Source organism: Pelmatolapia mariae, linkage group LG22 (assembly GCF_036321145.2).
Source record: "Pelmatolapia mariae isolate MD_Pm_ZW linkage group LG22, Pm_UMD_F_2, whole genome shotgun sequence".
Lineage (NCBI taxonomy): Eukaryota > Metazoa > Chordata > Actinopteri > Cichliformes > Cichlidae > Pelmatolapia > Pelmatolapia mariae.
Window position 1 is genome coordinate 7,018,287 of NC_086245.2, and position 5,641 is coordinate 7,023,927.

A 5,641-nucleotide genomic window follows, 5' to 3' on the forward strand; every position below is an offset into this window, starting at 1 on the left:
ACATATTTTCGCTCATTTACCCACAGATTTAGAAAGAGAAAAAGATAAACTCCGAGAGTGAATTGTTGTCCTTTACGCTTACTTCCTATTTAACTGAGAACATCTTAATCACAACCACCCCCCCTCAACAGTTGGGACAAATCATTTGGCAAATAAGAAAGCAAAGGGGACCAAACATTGAGAAAGAGACCCTCATTTCCTCCTAAAATAGCAGCAGTTCTTTCGTGAGGAATAACTTTAAATAATTCTCTGTACCACAAATTCACAGAGGGAGTTTTATCCTTAACCCAATTAATAAGAATACATTTCCTAGCTACCAGCAAGAGTTTGTCACATAATTTGCGCTGCGAGTGATTTAATGTTACTTCTTTTGAGGGTAGGCCAAGAAGAAAATACCCGGGGTCCCTTTGATGCAGATTGTTAAAAATATTACTTAGTTCTTGAGATATGGAGCTCCAAAATCTTTTGATTAATTTACATTCCCACACTGTAAAATGTAATTCTAGCTGTTTGTTATTTCAACATATTATTCTATATCAGTTTGACGATAGATGACTGAAGTTGTTGTTATAACATAGAATTACAAGTTAAAAACGTCCCAATTACACCAAAAAAAGCTAACTTGAAAACTCATGTCCAGCTAAATCAGAAACTTATGTGAACTTGACAATGCGGGTAAGTTGAGCACAGCAGGATTCAAAACTGCCTCACGTGACTGCTACCGAGGTGCATCATGGGGAATTGGCGGTTAACGACATGCTCACTTTACTTGGACGTTTTCTAATCGTCTTCTTTGGAATATGCTTTCAAGGTGAGTAACATTGGTTATAACTATAAGGAAAGAGAGCTACAAAAGTTGGAACATGTTTTGAATTTATGGCATGACGTGTGTTTTTCTCTTTTACCGAAATGTTTGCTTTAGCTAATGTAACTTTAGCCGACAAGGTCCAGCTTGTGTGTCATGACCAAACTTGACCTAATAAACTGACATATGGCCTTTTTTATGGGTTTAATGTGGCACTGACCAAATCACAAGTATTGTGCCGCTAGCTTTAAGGTTGTGCACTCACCCTGTTGCGATATTAGCAAGCTAACTCAGCTAATTAATAAAGCTTATTTCATATTGTCTCTGTACTTGTAAATTTCTTTCAAGTTCACAGGCTGTTGTATTTTGGTGGAAGTTCATTTTGGCAATATTTCCAATAACTGGCTGGGTTCAAAAAGAACTTTTTGGCAGGACTCGGATGCTTGTTTTCATCTGTTTATCCCTATGTAATCACTTAAGGTGTTATTAACTGCTGCATGCTAAGCTGCAAGAGTGCACTGAGGACTGAGACAAAATATGGTCTACAAACCAGCATTATATTAGTTTTTATCAGATAGTCCTCCAGTGTGCTTATTTTTTGCTTTAATTATATTGTGCAGTTATTTGTTACCCTGAAATGCTTTATGCTTAACAACAGCTCACCATTTTAACTTATTTTTGAACTCTTGTGATCAGTATGACTAGATTGTGTGAGTTTCCATACTAAACGAGCTGTAGTGATAAAATAATTGGCATCAGAGACACTGATTTTTGGCATGGTATACTGCAGAAGTTTTTTTTTTTTTGAATAATTTACCTTTTAATTAAACTGCATTCTCTGTATTGTAACAAAACTAACATTGTTTATATGTCAGAAAATTAGCAAACATGAATAAATGGCGAAAACAATATAATTATAACATATATTTTTATTTTACTTATTTTAGGTCTGTGAAGCCAAACTTGATGCTGGGGATTTATTTTTGTCAGTGGAGTCAAATGGTAAGTTACAATTTGTGCATTTTGTCATACTGGAAACACCTCAGATTATATTGTAATTTAATAGCTCTGTAGAACAAATGATATAAAGATTGTAGTGTCAGGGTACTTCTTAAGAAGTAATATGGCACTATTGATGATCACATGCAGGTGGCATAAACTAAATATTCAGACGTGTTACCAACAAATGATTCATTAACAAAAGCAATGGAGCAGACTGTTTAGGTTCTTGTGGTTGTAATAACATCCATAACTGCAAGTTTGTCATTAATTTATTTTCACAGGTCTAGATGATCACATCTGTCTTTGTCATTTAAATGAGGTGGACTTGCAAACTTTGCGCTCTTTGGGGTAAATTGCTGTCCACTACATATACACAGAATCTGCACAGTATTTCAGATCTAAAAAGGGAGTATGTAATGGACTTGCTGGCTTTAATGTAAAAAGCCTGTTGTGTAACTTTAATGAGGCAGTTGGACTAAAACAGTATTGCTCATCAAGGTAAACATCTGAGGAATAAGGAAATTGTTACTTGTCCTTTTACTCAGTGTTCTTTTAATCGCACGTTTACTAAAGTTTTACATCACATAAGTCATTTTCACAATCATTCTACTTTAAAAGATTTCAAGACAGAGCTTATTGTTCTCTGAACTTCCTTGTTTGCTGAACGGCAGGTAAAGTGCATCTTTTTGTTTGTTTGCTTTTGTGTGTTTGTGTTTTCTCTAATGGGCCTCAGATGACTGTTTGCTTAAATTTGGGTCTCAAAGAATCTTTTTTTAATTCTGCCTGTACTCTCCACCCCTCTTCTTCTGTTGCTCAGGTTGAAGCAGAATTTGCCCGTCTTACATCTGTTGACCTGAAAGGGTTCCTTTTTGCTGTGCTTGACCATTATGGAGAGGTTCGTGGAGCTGTACAAAATCAAGAGCGGCATAGAAAGGCTAACTAGGCTCATAAGATGCTTCGGAGATGATGTAAGTGTTCAACTGCGAAATCTAATCCTTTGTTTAAGTTTTAGGTTATCCAGTTCAACTGATGAACTCATTGAAAGAAAGCTGATAAGTAAAGTCTGTCATCATATTTCACAACTGGACATTTAGTGTGGTAACTTTTACAGAATCTATGTATATTGGTGGTAGGTTGGATATCATATTCTACTTGAATGTCCTGATAAGCCTGATTCAAAATCTCCAATGATAATCATATATTGATGGAATTATGCATCAAAAAGCTGTGAATTTGGAGCTGTCTACATGCTTCATAAACACTGTTTAAAAAGTGTTTTTGTTTTCTTTTTGACTTCTTTGACCAGAGCCCTACACAAAGGAAGAGGACAGAGGACCTCATTTTCTAAAGGAAGATCCCTCACACACTTTCAAGACTGTGAAGGTTAGCATTGTTTCTTTTAGTAAATTTAATAATGACAGCACCACAGTGGATTTTAAATTAAAAAGTACATGTGTACTTTTTCCTCACCAAATGTATTATTACAAGATCTTTGACACTGGATTTGGTCTGGGTTTCAGAGAAACTAACTGGCAAGCTAGCATTGATATTATTAGTGTCTTGTGTTTATTCATGTCTTCACCAGGGTCTTTGACATTTCGCTGCTGTACTGTTCACTTCAGCTTTACGTTTGATTTCTCACATTGTATATTGTAATGGCAGAGATATTAGGATATTTAAGGGGCTGCAGTGGCTGCTACAGCTGTGGGGGGCAATACTTTGGTGAAATGTCCTGGACCCTGGAAAAGAGACTGTGTAGACTGGGTAAGCAATTAAAGGTTACTGGCCGAGAGTCATTGGGCAGCTGGGTAAAGGTGGATGTTGATATTCAGTGCCAATTATGCAACCTGTTCAGCCATGTCTATATGCTCTTTTTTCATGCTGTTAATATAGGGGGAAAAAATAAACTTTAATCAATAAACTGATTAAAGAAGCATTGTCTATGGAGCCATAATCTGATCCTGTAGTGTAGCTGCAGTTTGCACATTTCATGTATTCTCAGCCAGATTTGGTTTAGAGCACAGCCAATATTTAGCATAAGTAGATTTAAATTCACACACTGGTGATGGCAGCTACATTGTAGCCACAGCCACCCTGGGGCGCACTGACAGAGGCGAGGCTGCCGGACACTGGCACCACCGGGCCCTCTGACCACCACCAGTAGGCAACAGGTGAAATGTCTTGCCCAAGGACACAACGACTGAAACTGTCGGAGCCAGGGCTCGAACCGGCAACCTTCCAATTATAAGACGAACTGTCAACTCTTGAGTCACGATTCAGTCATCCACCCATGTGTGTGAATGACTGAATGTGTAAAGCACTTTGGAGTCCTTAGGGGACTAGTAAAGCACTATACAAATACAGGCCATTTACCATTTAAATTGAAAATTTTGTTTGAATTCTGCAATTGAAGACATGCTCAGTTATTTATGAACATGGTCTTTGTTTAAAGCAAGAAATGGATTTGTAACATGGGGGTGCATATCTCATTCTGAAAAAACTTTAACAACTAATAAGTGTTACCCAAAGCCAATCACCATCATCCAAAGCATCAGTATGGCTCTTCTTTGGAAAGACATGAATTGTTAAGCACACGGGATATTGTGTAATTGTAATTGTGTAATTTTTTTTTTTTTTTTGTCTTTGAACCCTTTTATAGCCGACAGGTATTGAAGACACGTTTTCTAAGAGGATGAAAGTTGGCATTGCGATGGTGAAAGAAGAAGACATCATCGATGTGTTGGTTGTCCTTGAGGCGGCAGTAATCCTGTCTAATCTGAGGGATGTCTCAAGTGCCATTTCCATGCTGATGGGCCTTCTTTTTGCCTTCAACATAGACTATCCAAAGGAACTTAAGGACATCTTTGAAGTCATTCAGAACATCCTAATGAACATTGGTGGAAGGCAGTGCATCTCACTAGTGCATGGTCTAAGAAACAGACTCTTGCAGAAAGCCATGCAGAACTGTAATTGTATGATCCTTAGTGTTAAGGACAGTTTTTATTTTACTGTTTGTTTTTTTATTCTTGCAAGTTCTCATTCTCACTTTTGTATGTCACTAAATGACTACACTTTACATTCCAGATTAGACAATTACTCATTTGTTCATGGTTTAAGAAACTTATGTGAACAACAATATAATGGTGGACTTTGCAGATGCTTATCTCATGCAAGTCAGTAGTTTTTCCTTTGTTTTGCAATTGAGCAGACTCAAACTAATGTTTCTGAAATATCCATATTATCAAATGTTTCAGAAGCATGCACTCATTTTCAGAGACACTCATTTTCAGAGATATTGGTTCTGTGGAATTTGTTGCAATTGTAAACGAAGACAAATACAAGAGTTTGATGTCTTAGTTATTATAAACTGATCTTTACTGTCACTTATCAAAGGTTTTGTACTATTTTAATATTTCAAGTTTTATGCTAACAGGTGTGACTGAGCACAATGAAGTTTAAAAATTTTGTAAATGTAAAGAATAACTTTTCTAAAATAGCAAGTGTCCCGTTGATACATTACATTAATGCAGACTTTATGTTGTTACTTCACAAGAATCACTACTGCTCCTAGAGTATTGGTCAGAATTTCATCTTCACCCAAACTGGGCTCAAGACCAAGTTCAAATTTATTGTTTCACAGGGAGCAGCCTTTGAGTTTTGATGGATTGTGAGCCTGATGAGCTACGTCACTGATTTTTCTGTTTCTCAGATGACTAAGATGGCACAATAAATGGTGAATGTTGGGTGCTCATGAGTAATTGTCTTGTCATGTTCTTAAAACAAACTTTCTGTATGAAATGATCAGATAGACTTTAATGGAATCTGTGGGGTTTT

At 36.7% G+C, this 5,641-nt stretch overlaps 1 long non-coding RNA gene across 1 annotated transcript; it reads left to right on the plus strand.

Annotated features, from left to right (window-relative positions):
- The first annotated feature begins 2,511 nt into the window (after positions 1–2,511).
- LOC135933535 (uncharacterized) lies at positions 2,512–4,758 on the plus strand. The gene is made up of 3 exons (XR_010573792.1): positions 2,512–2,775; positions 3,114–3,190; positions 4,467–4,758. It is a non-coding gene; the product is annotated as an uncharacterized LOC135933535 (long non-coding RNA).
- The last annotated feature ends 883 nt before the right edge of the window (positions 4,759–5,641 follow it).